We start from the raw sequence: 25,777 nt of genomic DNA on the forward strand, positions 1-25,777 counted from the left end.
TAAAAAATTATAGTGAATAGTTTTATTAAGGTTATAAAAAATATTAATGATAAAATAAAATTTTAACATATCTCAAAACTAAGCTTTGTTTCTTTAAAAAACATTTTTTCTGACAATTCTGCTAACTCTGAACTTATTTTGTGACTTTTTTTCCTGCTTTTGCACACTTTTTAAGTCAACAACTGATACTACTGTCACTTTGGGATGCTGGTTGACGTTCTCGATCAAACCGATTTGCAAAGGTTGCAGCTTCCCTTTATACAGGGAACCACCTACCACTTCGAGTGATTTTGCTACAATCAGCTGATCTGCATCCATCTCTTTTTGACTTGTTGTCTCTGTATGATTTTCACACCCTTTTTCCTCGTTTTTATTTTTCCATGCTTTATTGGTTAGATTGCATTGCTCACCAGATGATATTGAGTCAGTCGTATGAACTAACTCTCTTTGACTTATGATTTGCACTTCGTTTTTTTTGTGATCACGTACGCATTTAACTTGTTGCTGTACGTCTTCTTTACCTGGTTTTGAAAAATTTTCTAGATCATTCCATTGCTCAATATGTTTCTCTTGATTAGTCATTTCTTCGTAATTTCTCTTTTTATTATCCTCTCCTTTTTCCCCATCCACTATTTTATAATGCCCCCAAGGTAATGTATCCGTAGAAGTAGTAAAAATATATCGCTTATCATCGTGGGAACTGAGAGCAATTTTATTTTGCTTTTCCGTATGGATTTTATGATGGCGAGGTCTAATATTCAATTGCTCTCACCCGATACTTTTGCTTGTATCATGCAAGCAGTTAATGTAATCTTTAAATTCAATGATAGCTTTCACAACGTTAGTTTTAACACCCTTTGCTTTTTAATGACATTTTCATTTTCCATTAAAATACTGTACATTTTACTTCTTAGGCCAACAAATTTTAAAATAATATTTCCGTTGCACTGATCCTTCATGAGCCCAACAACTTTCTTATTTTATAAGGGCATCATAAATTTATTATTTTTTTGGATAGTCTGATGTATCAAATTCTTGTATGTCAGCTTTCATCATTTTATAAATATCATGGTTTGTAATTTCATAGATTAAACTGCCTGTATCAGTATAGAGCAATTATTTTTCTAGCTTGGAGAGCATATAGTCATAATAAAAGCAATGAACAAGAGTTTTAGATAAGTCTAACACACTAAGTCCAACATATACTGGCTTTCTTATTTTCACTTCTGTACGTTGCAGTTGAATGGCTATGAAATTTTCATCAAAAATATCGTAGGTGTAAAAATTAGGTTGAGAAATATAAGATCTTGCACCATATTGTCCACTCCAATGATTTAAGAGCTTAACATCGATACGTTTTCTCTCGTTTTCCATTGTTTTCCAAAAATTGCATTATTAAACAGTTTGAAAAGCATTTTTTCAAACTCATTTCTAAACTTTTTTCTCTGATTACTATTTAGGTCAACATGATCATTGAGCCATGCACTCTACCAAAATTTTAAAGCACGAAGAATTTTTGTGACTGATTTGTTAGTATATATCAGTGCCCTCCGGTGAATTTGGAAATTCAAAGTGATCAGTGATCCGTTGGGGCACTACATCAACTAGTCGACAGCACGACAGGTGACGAGTAAGTCAACCAAACTTACGAATTCTCGCCTACCTGCGCCTGATGAGGCTGACACATATTGTCAGCGAAACGTTGCGCATCAACAAATCAACGCAAGAAAATTTAAATACACTTTACTTGTATTTGTTTATTTTCTCACATTTCGCCCCCAACGGATCACTGATCACTTTGAATTTCCAAATTTTTGTGACTCGTAACCCATGGCCTACGGCTTGCTTAAGAGCTTCATTATACAATACATAAGTTTTCTTATGATACAATGTTGTCATTAATTTTGTCTGTTTAGATCCTAGAGCTGCTGTATGATGTAAAAAAAATAGAAAACCTTTATGGAAATCATGAAGCTCTTTTGAATACTGCAAATCAACCTCTAAAATATAACCGTATTCACTTTTACTGCCATCTTTATAGAAATTTTGAGGCTGTTCTTGAATATTTTCAACCCACCTAAATCCCCCGTAAGGCAGTGGTTGAGTCATTGCCCAACCATATGAATTATTTACATTAAAATAAACTATATTCTTTTCGGCTTTATGTTTTTGATAAATTTCCATGTACTGATTATTGGCCTAAGCATATCTGTTACAGCATTGGCTGATTCCACCTCTAATTCCACCCCTTTTCAATGAATAAAAAAATATCAATGTTGGTAGTAAGTTCCAGTGAAATCTAAAAATGATAATTAATTACTAATTTGTACGAAAATAATATTAGTTGTACTGAAGTATAAAACAACTTACGTTTTTTTCTTTTAACATAGCATTCTAAGTGAATCCCGGTGTGGTAAAACAGTGCGCTGGTTCTAATTTATATATTTTTAAACAATTATTTCAAAAATTTCTGTCAATAGAAGCACATCAGTTTTGAGATATAAGTCTGAGTATTCTCAAAGGTTTTTAACATCAAAGGTTTTCCATATAGTTTCAGCATGCACATCATCCACATTACTTATATGAGTGTTGTATGATATACTGTAAAAATTCTTTTGAGATGGGAGCGTAGTTTGTCTTAGTTTTCCATACAACGACACATAATCGTATGAAAACATAACTTTTCTTTTGAGCATGTTAAATTGGTCTAAAGAATTAGTATCATCTTGAATGAAAACATATTCTAAAATGTTATACTCCTCCTAGTAGGATGCCAATTTATCTAGGAATGATGGTAAGAATTGAAATGAGTCAATCAAGCATAAGTTATAGATAACCTACAGAGGGCTTACTAGTTGCCAGCCTACGACTTCTTGTTCGGGTTATTGTGACGACGGTTTGCCATATGAAATCTGTTATTATATGTTTTTAAATCTATATACTCGAGAACTAATAGTTCGAGGCACCGTTGATTCCTACTGCTCCGATGGCACGGTATGCATTACACCGCAGATCCAGGCACCGTTTCCCTAACTCTCAGATGGCACGGGAGTATTACACCATACTGACAAAGAGCTCTACAGTACTTAGGACATGTGGAAAAAACCACAGAGGTACCCACAAAAAAGTGATCCCTCCTGACAAATCTCACCCGAGTTCTCATCTGATATCTCATGTGATTTCTCACCTGAGATCTCAGGTAAGATCTCATGCCAAATTCTCATCTGAGATCTCAGGTGAGATTTCTGAAAGAAAAATAGATAAATAAATATTTTGCAACGATTACAATTTTTACATTAATAGAATGATTACCTAAAATATCAACAGTTATAGGGGAAAAAAAAAAAAAAACAAATTCGGCTAATATGGGACACGAATTCGAGCCCCCAGTTTATCAGGCAAGCATCTTACCGCTTGGCCAGAGTGGATGAGATACTAGTCTGATAATTAACGTCTATATAAAGTGTAAGTACCATGTGTTATTGTTTTTCTTATTCACTACTGAACCATACAATTATCAATAGATATAATTTTTCTCAATTTTAATTCTAATAGTTAACTAACTAGATAATATTCAGGAACATTATTTTCTTCACAATCAATATTTTCTCTCTTAAAGTTACTCTTGAGGGGGCTTTATATCCAAGTTAAGCGTAAGTTTTTAATAATTATCATAAATGTTTATTTAAATGTAATGATAAAGAACAACTACAATACAAAACAGGGGGACTTGATGTGTTGTGAATAAATTGTTTTAAAAAAATCCAAATTGCTTGCGTGTATATTATCTTATTTTAAAAAAACACTAATAAAAGTTGGAAATCCTTAAAGCTATTCATGTTATTCCAACTTTTCAACTTACATATGTATTGCATTAAAAAATTTACAGTAATTACTCTATCTGAAATTTTTCAAGGAGTATAATAAGTTTGAAAAGATGGAATAACATGAATAGCTTTAAGGATTTTCAACTTTTATAAGTGTTTTTTCAAAATAAGATAATATAAACGCAAGCAATTTGCATTTTTTTAAAATAACTAGCAGCCCCCCGTCTCGGCTTCGCCTGAGACTTATTAAATAAAACACCGTAGTGTGTTGACATGTAATGTGAAACGTTTTCAGTTAGAAATTTTACACACATTCCTGACACATCTCAGAACATTAATCTTCTTATTAGAAACATATTTTTTTGGAATTCATATAGTTTGTTTGGTCAAATAATAAGGTGTAAAAATTCAAAAAAATAATTATGCTGAAAAGTACCGTGCGTTCTTTATGCCATAAAATAATCGGTGGCCATAAGAAGCCGTTAAATTTCAGTTTCTCCCGTGTAATTCACGAAAAGGGCTATTTTTTAAAGCTGTAAACATATTAAACCGCCAAAAAATTTATATTAAAAAAAATTTTTTTTCTCATATCTCACAACTTTATTACCAGAGCAACAAAGTCCTGGACCTTAAACGCTACATTTTTATTGCCACAAAAACACAAATACATTTTCTACTTATTTAAAAATCTGAAGTTGGATGTTAAAAGATTTCAGAGATTGCTGTGAGGGTACAATGAAAAGCTGATCTCTTACGTAATGGACTCTTTGTTTGTCGATTTTGAAAATGCTGTTTCAATCTCGATAAATTTTCTGCGTCAGTTTCTTGACGCCTAAGAAAAATTGTATTTATTAGATACATTTGAAGTTTTTTTTCCAATTCACCCTCTTGCGACTTTTGGCATGCTTAATTCTGTCAACTTTGTTAAGTTCTAATATATTTGTTGGCAAGGTAGTTTGACGTCCGATGGCCCTAAAAAATACCAGTGAGCTTCTTAATGTTAACTCTTTCTTGACTGCAGTTAATAGCAATTGTGACTGCCTGGATACCTCAGGGTGATATTCTCTGGCTTGCTGTTGAAAACTCAGACTGATCGGAAGAAAAATTACAAAGTCCGAAGCTTAGGGGCTAGTTGTAGTGCTCTTTCCCAACGTCTCCTGGTATAACGTCGAAGACGTTGGTGTCTAACGCACCTTTTTATTTGCAGATTCAGTTGTTTTGGTGATCTTAGATGGGGAGATTGGTTAGTGATACTTGTCCAGTGGAGGCTGTCCCATTGGCTCAAGTTTTTTTTCCTTTATAGCTGTTATAGGTTTGCCCAACGCAGACCTTGGAGAGGATCAGTGATTCCTGGTTAAATACTTAGAGTCGAGAGGGAAATATAGGGTCGTCGGTCACTAGGTTTTCCAGCCTTACGAAGAACAACTCCGCAGGTGATGTCTGCCAGTGAATATTTGACTTGGTTTAATAGTGCCCGTCTTTAGTTAATATAGTCTTTTAGTCGACGAATCGCTTCCGGAAATGGTAATAAAAATGTATTTGTTGGCAAGGTAGTTTACACTTAGGTGGTTACAAAAAAGAGTAGATAAAATTAATTGTTAAGTAGGGAACGTAAATACTTATAATGGCCCTAAAAAGCTCCAGTGGTGAAACTTCCAGGCTATTCTTTATTATTATTCCTGATGATGAAGAGCTGGCTACGGATAGCTTGATTCTTACCCCGGGAGTCTCGATGTACGGAGACTGTGATGCAGGGAGATACGCCGCTGACCAAAGAATATCTTATCTTCGGGTGATCGGGTCATTCCCCGGATAACCAACCACTCATCGTAAGACGGGAACATGTGGGTAAGCGCGTTGAGGACGCGACTACCAAAAAGGTAGCCGTTGTGGCTGCCTGTACCCCTCAGAGCTGTTTTCCCTGGCTTACATTTGTAGCCAAAAATTCTCTAACTGCACCAGGCGGGATGGTGGGACTGCCACACAACTCTGAAAATTGGTGCAGATTGTGCTCTGGCTAGATATGTCTCCTGGTATTATGCCAGAGACGTCATCGGTTGAAATGAATTTTTTTTTATCGCACTCGTCGAGATTCAGGGTGAATGGACACCTAGGTTCCTTCTCCCTTACAAAAGAGTGTCGTCCGTAACCGGGATATCCAGCTGCAAGACTATTATCAACATTCTCTATACAGCTCGTTAAACTGCAGAAGCACGACTGCACCACTATCGTGACGCTCCGATGTATTATAACCACACTTGTTTAATTCTATTGCAAGTAGCTTCGATTTTATGTCGACGCCACCTAGCGAATTTTGCTGAACTAAAGTGAAAAGCTGGCGTATTTTCGCAAAACTTTGAACTGTTTTATTGCTATTGTTATTAAATTTTTTAAGATAAAATCCATACTTAAACCATCTAGGAAGGATCATAAAAATCAGTGTGCAAAATTTCAGCAAAATCGGCTCAGTAGTTTTCGCGGTTAGCGATTACAACGGTTTTAGCAACTTTGCTTTATATATTAGTGTTAACATGTACGACTTTTCAATAGGCTGTATATATAGTGTGTGAGACAGCGCCACAGGCAAGGTGATACTTGCGGGCCCTGTAGTCAGTACAGTGTAAGCCACCGTGCCTTCCACACCTCTCGTCGTTTCTAGCTTCATTGTCTTTGTCTGATAAGTCGGTTGTAAGTCTGTAAAGTCTGTGAATTGTATCTGTTGTGTTCTACGTCGGTCGGCAGTTTTTATTAAATAAACTTTTTGTTTAACTTGTAATACTCGTTTTTATTATTTCGCGCACCCCCTATACTCACACCTCTTCAGGTTACGGGCCCCAGACTCGCTTCCACCGCGCGTGATCTTTGTTTTGTGTGGGCAAGAGTGATAAAAGAAAGGATGGCGGAAAGGGCTGAAACAGCAAGAGATGGACGGGAGAGTCCGATCGAGGAAGCGGCCGAGAGAGTGACCCCTGGTGACCAGGCCGAGTCCGTTGTCGACCAGGCGTTGTCGACGCCGGTCGAGGAAAGGGGAGCAAATCTGGACGCCGGAACCGAGATCAGCGGTAGGTCAACACTTTGTCTTTTTCTTGAGTGATGCCTAGGTTGGACGCTACGACGTCAGATAAAAAAAGGGGATTTCTTGTGCATTCTGAGAAATGCGCGGGATTCCAAGAAACACGTGGCGTCGGTAGCGCGACACGCGCATGCAAGAGCGGGGCGGATCGAGAGGGGGACAACATATTGCGGCTGAGGAGAGAGTTCGGTCTCTCTTTCTCCCTCTCGAGATGACGCGAGGCTTTTTGACTAAAGGCATATTACGAGGCCGTTTGTGTTTTGTTTTCGTGCTTTCTCGCGTCTCTTGTTCTTGTCGCCTCGACTGTTGTGTGCGCGTTACAATATAAATGTCTGAACTGGGAAAGTTTGAACGTGTGTCGGCAGAAAATTATATATGCCCTTTCCCGGTGTTTTTAATTAATTGAACTCTAGGCAATGAATATTCAAGGCGGTTCTCAGATTTGGTCAGAAAAGGCTGATATTTTAAAAGTTTACATTTTCTTTTAGACGAGCAAACTATCGATGCTCTGTCGAGAATATGTCGGGGAATTTCATCCCAAGTCAAGTCAGAGGGGCGACAACAAGCTGCTATCTTGTTGGTGGATAAAAGGGGAATAATGGCATGTGTCGGGCAAAGGGATATTACCGCCGAAGGTGTGTAAACGAAATTATTTTCCGTGTGACTCGCACAGTCACGTTAGACTTGTGTTCGGTCACGCGCGGCTGTGTGAGTGCCCAGCGTGCAATCGTGCTTTGTGTTTGAGCACGAGAACACGCTTCGGGCCACGTTGACTAGATTTGGCTTGCGTTCGGTCGATTTCTAGTTGACTCCCTGAAAACAATGTCCGTCTTTTGTTTTAGATTACCTGATCGGTGATGATTACAAATACATCGTTGAATTCCTTTGTAAAAAGGGAGGCAAAGTGACGTTGCCAGAAAATCTATTCAGGGAAGACGGGGAATGCGAGGAACCTGCTCGTGATAAACCCGGGTTATTTGAAAAGTCGGTCGATGTGTTTAAAATGTCAGATGAGAAAAAGTCCGAAATGTCAGAAGTCCGAAACTTTGATGAGATAAATGTAGACAGTGAAAATCTTTGGCAGAAATTAGGCGGAAATGAGTCTGTACACGAAGCACCCCCCTCTTCCCCGTCGCGCACACCGGAAAATACCCAACTTAAAATAAAGAAAGCGCAAACCATTGAAAACAAATATAAATGGATAAACGTCAGCAAAACGAAGTTGCATATGGCAGATACACAGAAAAATGAAAATTTTTCAGAAAACACCATGCTGGCCAGTTTCGACTTAATGTTGGCCGCGATTAGTCAGATGATCGAAAGGCAGGAGAAAGCAAACGAGGAGGCAAGGAAGGCAGAGGAAGAACGGGCAAGGAAGGCAGAGGAAGAAAGGCAGGAGGCTGAGAGAACAAGGGAGGAGATAATTATGGTCATGCGCAATTTTGACCAGAGGTTGTCCCGGTTGGGCGAGCGGGTGAACAGGGTCGAGTCATCCGAGGCCCAATCGTCAACCGGGGCACCCCTGCAGTCATCAACTCCTCGCAACGACAGAAGACGGGTGAGTCTGCAAGACAAATTGAAAATGTTGTTGAATGACACAAAAAATGAAAATTTGTCAAAAGGCAGCGCGAAACTTCTCGCGACAACCATCAGTCAAATACATAAATTCGGCCGTGATACTCAACACATATACAATTAACATCTGTCTAAAGATATGAAGTTCGAAGTTTTTCTTGATAAATTTAAGTCTGAACTCCGGTCTAAAGGATTATTATATGTCATTGATTCTTCGATTAAAAATACGGAATTTACTAACGAAGACATAATCAAAGAAGACAAATTAAAAGTCAGAGATATTTTATTAAGTAGAGTAACAGAAAAATATCATTTAAGAACTTTTTATCTGCAAGATCCGGTTGTAATATTAGAAAGTCTGAAAGAACTTAAAAAGGGGGAGACGCCCCTTACAACGGCCGCGATTCATAAAAAATTGCATGAAATTAAATTTTACAAAGGGAAAGAATCGGTTGCTAAATTCATAGAGAAATTTGAGGAACTGGTCAGAAATTATGAGACTATAAGTACGTCTGATCCCTTTTCTGAAGAAGAAAAGCGAGATGCCTTTTATACTGCCGTAATCGGAGCGGTACCTAGCGTGCAGGTGACAGACTCCACGCTTAAAATGCAAAGCAGAGATGGAAAGGGTATGACATATGAAAACCTCATGTCATACATGTTCAAGGTCAAGTCAGAAGGCCTAGCAGAAGCCACTGGAGGTCGCCCCACGAGGGCAGCTTTGACTGCCTCTTGGCCCCAGGACCGTCTCCGTTGCTTCAACTGTGATGACTGTAACCACATGGCTGACAAGTGTCCGAAGGCAGGTACCGGAATCAAGAAGTGTTACACGTGTGGCACGTTCGTGTATGACATCCCAGCTCACAAGAGAAGCAGCCCGAGATGTGGTGAGCAAAATAAGTCTGATTCATGGGATTTTAAAAGGCAGGGCCGTAGAAGTCGAGGGGATCGAGGTGGCCGCGGTGGTGGCCGTGGCAGTGGCCGAGGCCGCTCCAATTCCCGAAACTTTGGGCAGAAAAGGGACTCTAGCAACATCAGGGACGAAAAAGATCCCAAAAGGCAGAAAGTTTCTGACCAGGGCCGGGAGACGAAGGGAAAACGAGATGCTTCAGGGTCAAATAAAGGTGAGTCTCTGACGTTGATCGAGCCCCCCAATACTCTGTTTTCAAACTCTGCAGGTTGGGTAAATAATTCAGAATCGGATGGAGAAAATAAAATTAAATTTATCGCTGATTCGGGTGCTACTGATCATTTTGCGAAGTCAGAAAAATTATTTACAAATATTGACAGAAACAAAATTGGTAAAATAAAATGTGCAAACTCAGACTCATCCGCAGACTTGAAAACGGAGGGAGTGGGAAATTTGCTGCTTAAAAATTGCAATAACGACGTTGAGTTGAAGGGAGTGGTGTGTGCTCACGACTTGATCGGGAATTTATTGTCGCTTCGGAAATTTGCTGATATGGGCTTGTCAATCTATTTAGATGACAAGGAGATTAGTATTTTCGATCCTAATACGGAAAATGTCTGGATATCGGGAATGTATGAAAAACCCTATTGGAAGGTTGAATTTGTTAAGTCGGACAACAAAAGAATGAAAGTCTTGACGGCTGAGTCAAAAGCACACACTATTCCTGAAAATTCAACTGCAGATATAAAATTAAATAATAAGTCGAAAAATTCAGAGAGTTCGGTCGGTAAGTTAAATAATGACAGTTTTGAAGATGTATTTTTAATAAATGACAGAAAATTTCATGAAGTCGGAAAAGTCCTGACCGAAGAAATAAAATACATTCAAAGTCCGTTTAGCGAAAATTATAAAAAATTCAAAGATAACAACGGGGCCATGCTGTGGCATGTCAGACTGGGCCATGCTTCGTTGGGGTATCTAAGGGAACTGCAGAAAAACTATCCGGAAGTGAAAAGTCTGAAAGAAGCCATATTTGATGATGTGATTAAGACTTGTGATGTGTGTTTAAGAACAAAATCCCAAAAACTGCCTTTCCCTTCGCTACGCGAACGAGCATCCCAACCTCTACAAATAATTCATTCAGATACAATGGGAATTATTAGTCCACCCTCTTACCCTAAAAGATACAGATTTATTTCGGTATTTATTGATGATTATTCCAAATTTGCAATTGATTACCCGATGAAAAACAAAAGTGATACGGGTGAATGTTTAGATAATTTTGTTAAAGGCTGTAGAAATCTTCTTGGGTTTGAAACTAAAGTGTGTTATCTGAGGTCTGATCAGGGTACCGAGTACACGGGAGGCTCCGTGCGAAAAATATTAAATGACCTTGGAGCTGAACTTCAACTGAGTTGTCCGGATACCCCTGAACATAATGGCACGTCAGAAAGGCTGAACAAAACAATTCAAATGAAAGTCCGAGCTCTGATATGTGATTCGGGACTCCCGGAAAACATGTGGGACTTGGCACTAAACGCAGCTGTATTTGCGTACAATCGTTCTCCGCATCGCTCAAATGACATGGAAATCCCTTTAATGAAGCTGGCTCTGAATAAAAGGACAGACCTAAGTCAGATGAAAAGATTCGGCTGCATCGCGTATTTGAGACTTCAGAGAAAAACTGAAACTAAATTCCATGCAAAAGGAAAACGAGCAGTTATGGTAGGATACACGCCGACAGGGTATCGTCTGCTTTGTCCGGCCGAAGGAAAGTTTTATGAAAGTCGGGACGTCAGATTTAACGAGCGTTTTGTGTATGGAGACGTTTTTGGTAAAAATTCAATTAAAAACTGGGAAAATGTGACTGTAGATATTAAATTAGACGAGTGGTTTTTAAAATTCGAAAAGGAAAGAGAAGAGACAGTGTCATCGGAGGAAGCGCCCCCGGAGGTACAACGGAAAAGAGGAAGGCCGAAAAGGCTGATAGAAACAATGGAGGCCAACTTGGTCCAAGAAAGTCTTGTAAAGGACGTCAGCTTTGCGGGCTTAGCTCTCGGGGAAGAATTAACAAAAGACTTAATTTTTAAGAACGGTGATACTGAAACGTCAGGAAATAATGCTATTTATGCGGAAGATCTAGTTTACCACTCTTTGCTGGCAGAAATAAATAAAGATCCAGCTTCATATAAAGAAGCAATGAAAGCTGTGGATAGAGAAGGCTGGAATCAAGCCATCCAAGAAGAACTTGACTTAATGGCAAAGAATCAAGTCTGGAAGTTGGTAAACAGACCTGCAGGACGGGTAAATGGTAAACGTCCGAATATCATCGATTCTCGATGGGTTCTTAAGAAAAAGGTAGATGCTCAAGGATGTGAGAAACACAAAGCACGGCTGGTAATACGGGGTTTTAAAGATAAAAATGAGTATGATCTTACGGAGACTTACGCCCCAGTGTCAAGACTGACTTTAATAAGAACTGCTTTGGCTGTAATCAATAAATTAAATTTAGATACATGTCAGCTTGACGTTAAAACAGCATTTCTAAATGGTACTCTTGACGACGAGATATATATAGAGTTACCAGAAGGTTTGGTCTGTTCCGATCTGGAAAAACAAAGCAAGGTATGCAAGCTTCAGAGAGCCCTCTACGGCCTTAAAGTCAGTCCGAAAAAATGGCATGAAAGATTCTCTGAGGCAGCAACGAAAATAGGTCTGAGATCTCATATCTTGGAACCTTGCCTGTTTACTTGGCATGAGGCAGATAAAATCCTGATATTGGTTCTCTATGTTGATGACATGCTTATAGCAAGTAATGATTCTGGCAAATTAAAATCTGTGAAGGAAAGACTGCAAAGTGAGTTTGAAATGACTGATCTAGGAGAAGTTAAATCGTTTTTAGGCATTGAAGTCAGAAGAAACAGAGAAAACCAAGTTCTAACTTTAACCCAGACCAATTACATAAATAAGATACTTAAAAAGTTTGGGTTTGATGATTCTAAGCCAGTGAAAACTCCTATGGTCACAGGTCACGTGTTAAATCAACAAAGAAAACAAAGAGAGTAATCAGAAAGGCAGATTGACTTGAATGAGTCCAGATCGACTGAAAGCGTTCCCTACCGGGAGGCTGTTGGGAGCTTATTATATGCTGCCAATACTGTACGTCCGGATATAAGCTATGCAGTGAATGTGCTGAGTAGGCATCAAATAAGTCCGACTAACGAAGACTGGAATATGGTTAAAAGAGTGTTTTGGTATCTGGCAGGGATCAAATCTTATGGTCTAAGATATTGTGGAAGGCAGCAAGGGCTGGAAGCATTCTCCGATGCCAGTTTTGGCGACTGTAAAGGGTCTCTGACCACAAGTGGTTACGTAATTAAAATCTTTGGAGACTCAGTGGCATGGAGAACTCACAAACAAACGTTTGTGTCTTTGTCAACATGGCAGGCAGATTATGTGTCACTGAGTGAAGCATGTAGAGAACTGATGGCAGTTGATAATTCGATTAAAATCATACTGAATAATACTTTGTGTCCGGCAGATCTATGGTGCGACAATAAGGCAGCTGAGCAAAATGCTAAAATTATAGGCAGTGGTAAATTAAGACATATGACAGAAATTCATGAGCATTATGTTAAAGAATGTGTAAATTATGGTAGAGAAAACGTCAGATGGCTGAATACTAAAGAACAGATGGCCGATATATTCACAAAACCTCTACCGATCAAGCTCCATGAAAAATTTGCTAGCAGAATCGTGAACAGCTTTTGCGACTCTGACTGGTAACTAATAAGTTGTCTCTGTTCCAGATAGGCGATAAAGGAGCCATGGATTACTTGGGTGCATTCCCAGAGCCGTGGAGCCGAGTCAAGAACACACATTAATTTATCTATTTATCCATTTTAAATTACAATTTTTGTCTAATATACTTAGCTATCTTAAGTCGGGAGGAAGTGTTGGCATGTACGACTTTTCAATAGGCTGTATATATAGTGTGTGAGACAGCGCCACAGGCAAGGTGATACTTGCGGGCCCTGTAGTCAGTACAGTGTAAGCCACCGTGCCTTCCACACCTCTCGTCGTTTCTAGCTTCATTGTCTTTGTCTGATAAGTCGGTTGTAAGTCTGTAAAGTCTGTGAATTGTATCTGTTGTGTTCTACGTCGGTCGGCAGTTTTTATTGAATAAACTTTTTGTTTAACTTGTAATACTCGTTTTTATTATTTCGCGCACCCCCTTTACTTACACCTCTTCAATTAGTAAGATTTATTCACAACACATCAAGTCCCCCTACCTTATATTGTAGTTTTTCTTCATTTTAACATTTAAATAAACATTTATAATAATTATTAAAAACTTATGCCTCACTTGGATATAAAGCCCCCTCAAGAGTAACTTTAAAAGAGAAAATATTGTTTGTGAAGAAAATAACACCGGCACACAAAAAAAAAGTGGACTGTACTTTTGACCAATCCCACTATCTTCATGTATTTTGACGTGCTGAATTTTAATCCGAGGTCCGTTTGACCCGTACGCCCTCAAAATTTTGAGCAAATGGCGAAAAACTTCGGAAAACAGCGAAAAATAGCGAAAAATAGCCGAAAATTATAAAAAATCATATTTTCAGCTCTTCAAACATTCAAAAAAAATTTCGTATACATGTGACGAGGTTGGTTTATATGTATTATGATGCATTCAATTCGAATCTGAGGTTCGTTCCATCCGTATACCCTCAAAATTTACAGTAAGTCGCAAAAAACTGCAGAAAATAGCCGAAAATTATAAGAAATCATATTTATAGCTCTTAAAACATTCGAAAACATTTTTGTAAGCACGTGTAAAGGTTTATTCTTATTTATTTCGTCGTGCTGAATCCGACTTTGACTTCCGCTTGACCCGTACACCCTTAAAATTTCAATAAATTTGCAAAAAACAGCAGAAAAACCGCAAAAAGTAACAGAAAATCACATTAAATCGTAAAAAATCGAATGTCTATGCTATAGCTGCGTATAAAAAAAAATTTCCTGCAGATTTTGTCTAATTCTCATACTTTATTTTTCACTGAGTTGAGATTAGAGATTCGTTTAGCTCCAAAACTTTCAAAATTCCAAGGAAATCGTATAAACAGAAGGAAATTGCGTTTATGAGCGTTAAAAAACTAAACGAAGTTTTTTTTCAAATCTTTTCGATATATGTTCTTCTTGTTCGTTGAAAAATGATGTGAAAAAACGGCCAATATAAGGAGTAACAAGTGTTAAGTATAAATATCATGGATATAAAATAAAGCAAAATAGGTGTATGTGAATCATGTTTTCGTTTATATTGCTCTCACACTTTCTTCCTCTTGTAGCAAACTTTTTTCTCTTTAAACGACCTATGAAGCGGGTTTCTCTTTCTCTTATTTTTCTCTTGAATTGTTTCTCTCTTCAATTTCCAACAGAAATCAGCCATCATGTTGATATCCCATCTTCCTTGATATCGATTTTCCATTTCACTTTTATCTTGATGAAATCTTTCTTCTTGCTCTTCGCTGTAATCTTCAAGGTTTTGTCGGAAATAGTCAAGGTGAGAATGTAAAAAATGTAATTTGAGACTCATCAAACAACCCAATTGTTTGAAATTGTCTAACAACTCTTCAAATACATTCAAGTGATTCTCACTCTTCTCCTTCCCTAAAAAGCTCTGAGATGTGCTCTTAAAACTTTGCCATGCTGCTTTTTCTATATTATTCATCTTTGTAATAAAATTGTCATCATGAAATAGAGCACAAATTTGAGGACCATCGAAAATACCCTCCTTCAATTTTGCATCTCTCATCGCGGGAAACTTTTCTCCTACATATTGAAAGCAATCACCATCTTTGCTCAGAGCTTTGACGAATTGCTTCATGAGACCCAGCTTGATATGAAGAGGTGGTAGCGAAAATTGAGAAGGTTGAATCAATGGTTCACGTACGATGTTCTTCGATCCTGGATGAAATTCAGCTCTCTTTTTGAATATAATGATTTTTTCTGTCTCTGCTATCCTATAAACATAAGAAGCAGGGATTTTTTGTGAGTCCGGATTGTTGACCTAGTATTAGAGTTGAAACTTTGAGATCACTGCAAACTTTCCATTGATGTTTCGCGTAGTCTATTTTCTCCGATACTATCTGTAAATTCTCATAGGTCTCTTTTAGCTTCGTGAAATGAGCTATTGGAATAGGAGCGTACGAATTTCCGTTGTGAAGCAGAACTGCTTTGAGACTTCGTTTTGATGACTCAATATAAAGTCTCCACTCTTCGTCCTTGTAAATATTTAGTTTTAACTCATCAACTAATCCTTTCACGTCAGAGCAGAATACCAGTGAGTTTTCCTCATCTTTGGTGAAGAATTTTCGAAACTCCTTATCTCTATCACGATAAACGAAAGCACTAGTTCCTTTTGATGGCAAATTCTTCTTCTTCAGTGTTGCTGCCAGGTATTCAGCTCCATCTTATAGTCATCTAGTTAATTATGTATTGCATTCTGGCATCTTGTATCAAGTCAAAAAATCATACAAAAATTAAGTAAGCCACCTAGAGTGACTGTAGAGACATATGTTTATTGATGTATTTTTCAGTATACGTTTATACATACTCTCAAAAAAAAATTTTTTTATGGTCTTGTTGGCTAAAGATTTTTTTCTCTTGCATTTTCCACGCTGAGTTTGCTAACTCACTAGCCCCATAGGAGTGCCTTTTAATTACGTTCACGATGATTATGTAAGAAGTTGCTTAGTAAGGCCTTATTCTTCTTGGATAATCTTTTTTTGTACTAAGATATCTGTACAACTAAATTTTGTATTCCCATTATGCTGTTACCCTAATAAAAACGGTGATGAACCGAATTTTTTTATTACAGAAGGTGTTAAATTGCCCGTTATAAAAACCTTGCCTCTTAAAAATTTGATAAAAAATTTTAGTGCACTTTTGATAACAAAAGTAAGAGTTTCAGCAAAATTGTACGTTTTTAACTTTGCTTAAAAAAATCTCGATACTTACTGAGGCGATCCATAAATTAGTGTGAATTTCATAGTATTGTGTTTAGTTCTGAAGAAGAAAAAGAACAATTAAAAAATTTTTATATTAAAAAAAAATACATATTAAGTAAAAATTCTTAGCCTAATATTTCAAATATTTACACCACTAGTAGACGTTGTAACGTGGTAAACGGACGTTAGTTATATCAAAACATTGTTTCTAAAAATAATGAAGACTTCTTAACCAAACAGAGAACAAATAAGTATTAAATGCTTAAACATTTTTTTCCTCTTTTATACATAGTAGTAGTGGTTTCTTAAGGTGGTTCTTTCATGAAATGATTATGAACAGAGTAACATGAAATCTTGAGGAATCATTTATTAAGTTACAATACACTATCCCTCAAAATTTTAGAGTAGGCTGACGAATATAAACGCAAGAAAATGATAAATGAAAATTAAATTCTAAAAATGTGCTCTTGTGGCAACTAAGTACTCCTTCACTGTAAGTTGTAGCCTAGTTATTTATTTACTGAACCTTATTAAGTAAAAAACTGACACAACAAAGCGAACGTAATATTAAACGCACTGCCATCTCGAAATATAGATGTTCACAGACTTAATCAAAAGATATTAAAATAAATACAGTACTAAATTTTCGCTTCCCATGTTGAAAGCACAGGCAAGCATCAACTGCTGGTATTTTGAGGTTAAACGCAAATTTTACATAATCATTCCTACGAACTTTTATATCGGATATCATGATCTAAAATTTTGAATCAGTACTCAATTTGACTCAATATTGATAGCTGCACCTTTGACTCGGAAGTCATGAAAGAACCACCTTAAATGATGTTGTTTACACAAATTTTCCTCAAATTGATACACAGCATTCTAGTGTCGAAACAAAGTCACTATAAGTACAAACTCAATATGTCAAACTTCTAAACAAGAAATATATAATAATGTGCAAGCTTACGGGATTTCATTTTTCTAAAAGTTGAGAGGTATTTTTACTAAAGTACTTCCAAGCTAAATGCAAAAATGGATGCAAATGGAGTGTAAGCCACTGTTTGATAATACTTTGTGAGTTTTAGATCATATGATGGTTCTAAAATAATGAAAAGGAGAAAACGTTATATTTATACCTCTTTGGCACTTTCTTTGAATTTCACTGAGCCGGTGAAAACATTGCTAAACACAGCCTGGGCCATACAAAAGCACAACAGTACGAAAGCTCTATATAATGCATCTGCGACAGCCTCAAAGAAAAAGACTGGTTGTTTGTTAAATACGAAAGAAATGGTATCATTGTGCAATACGATTTCAAGATAACAGCTATACTTACACGTATTCGTTAGTAGTAACCGCAGTCATTATTTGACATTAAAACTGAGGGAAGATTACAACAGCAGTAATAACCTTTTGTCTATTAGTTAATACGAGTGTACTAAGGAGACAGTTTTTTTTATCTTACTTCGAAAAAAAAAAAAGAAATCTTCCTCGTTTTGCATTTCTAAAACTGTTAAAGTTGACCAGTTTTTACAAGTATTGAACCAGATTTCGGTTTCCCGTAATAGAGTCTGTCGGGTGATAAACTTGAGGTAAGTTAGATTTGCTTTTTTTTTTTTTTTTTTTTTTTTTTTTTTTTTTTTTTTTTTTTTTTGACTAAATTCTAACCATCCTATGTTCTCAAAATTTATTTAAAGTAAACTTATGAATTTATAAATGATAAAAAAAACTGTTGACCTTATGTACGTATGAACATAACAAAAAGCATTATAATCAAACAACACCTAATTTGGTTTTTTGAATTATGACGTTCAAACTTAGGCATAGAGATAAATTAAAAAAGCAAAAGCTTCTAATTAGAAAATTGTTTGTAACTTTATACTTAAATTTGTCATTTAAATTAAAAAATCAAAATTTTCCTGGAATTTTTCACGAATGGATTGAGCCTACTTTAGAAACAAAAAAGGGTCAATAAAGAGTGTTCACTCGTTTGTTAGATCGATTCGAGAACTCGAGAGTCTAGGTTTTACCTAAACAATGGCATAAAACGTTTGACTCACGTCTAACTGACACTTTTATTCGACACAAAACGTTACTGTTGTAAGTTTATCATTTATAAGATTATCATGGTGAACTTGAAAAATACATAAAAGCATTTTTTGTGCAAATATGTGCCAGCTCTTCGACTAACTTATTGGTACACTACTGAATGCTAGGAGAGGACTTTCTTGCATGCAATCCACGTTTCACGTTTGTATTACACAAGTACCATCAATAATCATAGATATGTCTACTCTGCATAATTATTGTTTTAGTAAAATTATAAAATAATTTAATTAATAAGTATGGTTTTTTAAACCATATTAATAATCGTTGTTAAAAGCGAAATAGTCAAGCGTTCAAAGACATACCAGTTATTGGTTGGAATTTCAAATAAAGTTACGTACCCATTTATTAATTTTTATAGCACTCGTAAAAGGTACATGTGTGTGCACGAGCGCACGCGCGCGCGCGCGTGTGTGTCTGATACTTTTATTAGTAAATTAGTATACCAACACACATAGTCAGGGCACTAAATTTTATCATAAATATGATTTATTCTAATTATAATTACACCCAGAATGATAGATTATGCTCACAAGTTAAAAAATGGTTCAGTTCCTATATCGAAACTTTTTCATTTCAATCTATTATTTTAGAAAACACAAATATATTGTCGCCTTATTATTAAAATTAAGTAATAAGTCGAATATAATAAGATTTTTGGCGTGGAGGGTATCAATTTGTGCACGAGCTGTGAACAATATTTTTTTACTAAGGGTGCAAAGCAGAACTTAGCTCTCACAGAGTGATATAAGGTGGTACGCCAGTAAAGTAAAAAGTCTCATGAACTTGATAAAATTTTGAGAGGTTTTTGTTGAAGTCTCCAAGTACTTACTTTCTAAATTTCATACCCCCTTAGCATGTCAAATTTGGTAAAAAAACTTTAAGAAAATCATACTTACAAGCTGGTCGAGAATAGAAAGGAAAAGGATTTCTACCGAAACCATAAGAATATAACTCTAATAATGCTCACGGCAGTAAAATAAAAACAACATATTTGTAGCTAAGATCATGAGCTTTTTCCTTATACTGAATAAAGGGGAGGTTAGCGGATGAGGTGACTATTCATGATATTATTGTGAATATATGGACGCCATGTATACAGCTGACGCTGTTACATATAGCAGACGTTATATTTACAGAGTCTAATGTGCACTGTAGCGAGAGAGAGCGCAAGGCTGAGATACCACTACTGCGAACAAACCCCCTGCGAACCACCGTAAGCGAACAAAGTTTGGCCCAAGGCAAGAAATGGCTTACATACGACAGCATTTTTCCAAGAGAAATTTTTCGAACACTGTTCTCACCACTAGATGGTGCAGATAAATCAGAATTTTAAAAAACCGCTCATGGACTGCCATTTGTAATTTCTTATAGTTAACAAGTTTTTAAGTTGCTACGGTAACTGAAAAATACCACTACACTGAGAAAAGTGGTGTTAGAAAAAGTGTTACAACTATTATAAAAATTATTATATTTTATAAGGAAAACTGAGACATACTCGACATGTTATAAAAATTACTAAGCTACATAGTAAAACCAGATTATATTAAAATTTTCTATTTGACATAGTAATTTTTACTTTACTCAGAAAGAATTTTAATATTAAAGTAAGAGAAGAAAAATATATTATGTATACTACATATATATTGCCCTGAGAATATATATGTTAAACAAAAAATTAATATGTACATATGTGTATACTATATATATATGTATATATATATATATATATATATATATATATATATATATATATATATATTTTTTTAAATGTATATAGATTTTTTTTTCTAACTGTATACAGATATGGATGTGTTTAGAAAATTTTATTATTTTAAAAAAGATCTGCAGCGATTTGAACCTTCATCCTTAAGCTTCCGAGTCAGGCTCCGCAACCACTAGACCATGGGATGCGATGTCCGTACGAGTATGGATAAAGTACATGGGGGAACGTGTACTGTTTATCATACACACAATAAAGTTAAAAAATCAAAGGGTTTTCTGTGGACCCCGGTATTAGCAACGGATAATTAGTCCGTTCAAAATTAATTGTCGGCACGTATCAATTTTTAACCCCGATAAATCAAAAAGTATGTTTCTTGTCATGATTACATTAGTATAACCTTAAATTTGAAACTCAACAGGCGTTGTACCTATATTCATCGTACAAAAGTACTTTCGAACATAGTGATTTGTACTATACTGAGTAACAATGCAGTGAAATGGGAAATTTTACTATGTCACATAAAAAGTTTTACTTTAGAGAGTGGAAAATTTTAAAACGATTACAATGAAAATTATTGTGTTGTTTAGCAAAAATTATACTAGGTATCACAATTTTTACTATGTTAGACATAGTAATTTCTATTAGGCCGTGTAATATATTTTGTAGGGCTACTGCATCATAAAAATTATTTAAAATATAATAAAAACTATTTTAAACGTAATAATTTTGTGTCATCAGGTTAGTATGTCTAAGCTTCCCTAAAATTATAGTAATTTTTAGTATGCTTATAATATGTATTTTAACACTACTTTTTCAGTGTAACAACTGTTAATAAGCATGCAAGATTTAACGTGTGCGACAATGTTCCAAACTAATTGTGTTACAATTACAGATTACAAAGACGAAGACGTAACGTTTTGAAAGAGAAAAAAAAGAAATAAAAAAAGAGAGAACTATTAGAAAGTATGACACAGAGCCTGCAGGATTGGGAATTAGCCGAACCCGACAGTACGGCCAGGATAGCCATCACCTTGAAAAAAAAAGAAAAAAATTGAAAGTCTTCTAGCTGCTGTGAATATTTTAAGAATTATCAATCAAATATTGAATTAATTTTCATAAGTGTAGATTTTTTACACCTGTTGATTATATCGTTAATTTTGAAGCTTGCACAGTGTCTGTAGCTTTACGCCCTACTCTGATGGCGGACGACGAAAACGAACTTTACCATCGCGGATGATGAAAAAATTTTTGTTTTCCTTATTCGAATAAATTGATGATTTCTGTGTAAATTATTTTCGATATTAAAAACATAAATACTACTATACAATTTCATAAATAAAACATTAAGACCATCGATATATACCGATATGGATGTGCTTACCTGAAATATAAATGCAGATTGTATATCGCCGATAAGCATGTAAAAATGAAGTAGTTAGTTATCCCATAAAAATATTTTTTAACAAAACAAAAAGGTTAGGGAAGTTTGATGTGTTGGGTTAATATTTTGTAAGGACTTTTTTAAGCCTTTGTACACTGTCAATGAATGATATTCTTTCTAATGAATCTGTAGCCTTGAAAAGTTCTGAAATCAAAATACAAAGACGGTTAGGTATTTTTGTGGTGCAACATACATTTTGTATGACATTTGTAGTATAATACTGTCTAGTACTTGTAATTTAACAAAATCAAACTAAGTAATATTGACTTTTGACTAGTACTTTGTGCAATCCTAACATCAACTACAATAATGCCGTGCTATGTTCAAAGTATACGAAAATATTAGGGTTAAAGTTAATATTATTTAGTTTCATTTGTTAAAGTACGAGTACTAGACAGTATTATACTACAAATGTCATACAAAATGTATGTTGCAGCTAAAAAAAACTTGACCGTTTTTGTAATTCGATTTCAGAACTTTTTAAGGCTACAGATTCATTAGGAAGAATACCATTTGTTGACAGTGTAGAAGGCTTAAGAAATTCGTTACAAAATATCAATCCAACGTATCAAACTTGCCTAACCTTTTTGTTTTGTTAGAAGGTATTTTTATGGGGATACCATGACTTTTCAGAAAAATACCATTTTTTAAATGTTGATTTCAAAAAATCTGATTACTTCAAATGTCGTTCATATTAGAAAGTACTGGATAAAAACGAAGTCTGTACAACATGGCTGCTGTGATGTACAATAGTCCCACTAAATTTCTAATTAAAGTTGCTCATATGAAGATGTTTTGAATATAATATGTATGTGTGCAGAGGTTGATTTGTACAAATAGTTCATAAATTTACGGGATGAAATAAATTTTCTTAAAAAATATGGTTTTAGGATTTCTATCTATGATAATTTTTCTTTTTTTTTCTTTTATTAAACTAGTTTATCGTATAACTATCGGCAATTCCATCTTAAAGCTAATCACATAAATTAAAACACCAAAATTACAACGAAATTTTCAAATAAAATACTGAGTAATTTAACACATCGTAAGTTCTAATGTGTCATTTATTCACCTAGTTTGTGTCATTATCTTTTTTATGTATCGATAAAATCCAAACATTCCAAGTTACATTTATTTAATAACTAAGTAATTCTCACAATTAATAATCATTTATTACTAAAATGCTTACGAAAAGCGTAAAAGCGATGTATAAGTTACTTAAAAAAGTATTTTTAGCAAATGACTTCTCATTTTACTACAAATTAAAACATTGATTAGTAAGAAATGATTAATTACTACCCAAATCGCTGCGTTTAATGAGGCTTTTAGGTTTAAAGCTTGTTATAAAGGTCACTCCGTGAAATAATTAGAGTTTCCTGTCTTATCGATTAAATTACATTGATACTAATCTGTAATAACAACTGTTTGTGTTACACGATTTATTGTAAGTAGCTGTTTTATTGAACAATACATAAATTTCTTGACTGCGTCTTTGACTCATGACGCACGGTTTAAAAAAATGGAAAATAATGTTATGTTTCAATCGTCTGTGATGTCATTTTTTACAAGAGCTCCAAATTATGTATCCAAATTTGGGCCTAATTAATTATGAAAAATGGTAAAGTTGCATTAGGCCAATAGAATTCAAAAAGTGGCTGGATAAAATTCCTTACAGGTGACAATTACATACATTCTCAAGTGTCTATTTGGATATCAAACGTCTCTATGAAATACCTCCAATTTTTAAAAGTCGGATCATTTTTTTTTACGTTTTTATGCAAGAAAAGACTGTTTTTCATTATTTGTAGAGTAGCTAGAAGCCTTTTAACAATATATAGAAATAAAAATTTTTGGTTAGTAGGCGATACTCAACTAGTTAATTTGTGACCAGAAATATCAACGTCAACCAGTATTTGTTGTTAATAATAGTAATACAGTGCTGAATAAGTAAGAAATTTTATTACTTTTTTATTTTTTTAATAATAATCGTACAGTCTTGAAATTTGGTGTGGATTTGAAATTTGTTGTTATAACACGAACAAATTGTTGAAATAAAGAGATTTGTTTATTAAAAAAGTTTTAAACATTTTAATCCATCTAGTTTACGTATGTGTAACTGGCTCAATTTTTTTCCCTTTGTTTTTTAAAAAAATCGCATTTTACAAAGTGCAACTTTTTCGGGCATTGTTTTTTTGCGAATATCTTTTAAACAAATTATTACAGGGGCAATTACGTTACATATTCTTGTAGCTAGTATTTTTCTACGGATTAAAAAAAAAAGATTGTTGTAAAATGTTTAGAAGTCAAAATAATTTTTAAAATTATTTATCACGCCAATTGTTTGATAAGAAACATAAACTATTGAAATTGACAGGGTAGTTGGTTACAACCTTCAATTTTATAATTTCGCAAACTAATTTGCAAAATGCTACTTTCAACATTGTCCAACTTAAATGTTTATAAGTCTCACTTTTCATTGAGACCCACAAAAGTTTTTTCGTTAACTCTTTTTCGATTGAGCAACTTCCAATTTGATTGACGAAAAAAATGCTGTATCTCGGTCAATTTTCATCCGATTTTAATCATTTTTCTTGAGTACGGGTGAAACGACGATCTATTAACAACTAACGTATGCTCGTTGTTACCAATTTGTTTATACATTTTTTATAGAGAATTTATGAAAAAAAAAAACAATTTCGGCATTATGTGTGAAAACGAATGGGTAATGAGTATGTTACTGACGAGGAATGACTCCGATGCCACTAAAATGTGCTTACTCAGCGTCCCTCTCACTTCCATCATCGTCTCTACTCCTTAAAATGGGGTTCTCATGAACGAGGCAGGAGATTTAAAAATGCACTAAATGACCAATACAACCACTGTTTGTGAAAGTAATACGTTACTTACAATCACTTTGTACAATAGTTATTCAATTTCATAATGTTTTTACCACTTTCATCACATGATCTGAGCCAATTCTTACTGTGTTTGCTAATTTCATGACATTAGCTTATCACTAAAAGTAAAAATAATATCTTGTGTGTTCCAGTAAACTAGTACACAAATATGTCAATTTTTTTTTCATAAATAATGCCAAAATTTTTTTCTTTCATCGATTGTTTATAACAAATTTGTAAACAAATTGGTAACAACTTGCATACGTTAGTTGCTAATAGATCGTCGTTCCACCCCTAATTACAAAACTGATTAAAGTCGGATGGAAATTGACCGAGATAAATTATTTTTTTTCGTCAATCGAATTTGAAGTTGCTCGATCGAAAAAGAAAAAGAGTTAAAGAAAAAATTTTGTGGGTCTTAATGACTCGTAAAAAGTGTAACTTATGAGCATTTGAATTGGACAATGTTGAAAATAACTTTTTGCAAAGTAGTTTCTGAAATTAAAAAGTTGAAGGCTATAACTAGCTACCCTGTCAGTTTAAAAAGTTTATGTTTTTTATCAAACAACTGGCATGATAAACAATTGAAAAAATTATCTCGGCTTATGAATATTTAACAACAATCTTTTTTTTTTTAATTCGGAGTAAAATACTAGCTACAAGAATATGTAACGTAATTGCCCCTGTAATAATTTGTTTAAAAGATATTCGTAAAAAAACAATTTCGGAAAAAATTGCATTTAGTAAAACGTGATTTTTCAAAAAAAAGGAAAAAAAATTATGCCAGTTACACATACGTAAACTAGACGTATTAAAACAAAAAATGAGCTGTGAAAGAGTAAGTTTTGATGGTGGGGACTGGGTCAGATTGATTTAAACATTTAAGACTTTTTTAATAAGCAAATGAATTTTTTTCAACAATTTGGAACATATAACAACAAAATTTATATCCACACCAAGTTTCAAGACTGTAGAATTATTGTTAATGAAATAAAAAAGTTATGAAATTTTTTACGCTCTTAGTACTGTCTAACTTGTCTACAAAGCCGATAAAAACGGTACGAGTAATAACCTTACCACTGTTCCTTAAAAGAAATAATACAATTTACTGCTGACAATTATTTTATTCATTACAAATCTTAATTTAGATACTGACATTAAGGTGTTTACGTTTAAGGCCCACGAAATTCAAGGTTATGATAATGGGGTATT

This window comes from Copidosoma floridanum, unplaced genomic scaffold (assembly GCF_036245765.1).
Source record: "Copidosoma floridanum isolate Cflo_tuat_1 unplaced genomic scaffold, Cflo_Japanese_pri ptg000030l, whole genome shotgun sequence".
Classification (NCBI taxonomy): domain Eukaryota; kingdom Metazoa; phylum Arthropoda; class Insecta; order Hymenoptera; family Encyrtidae; genus Copidosoma; species Copidosoma floridanum.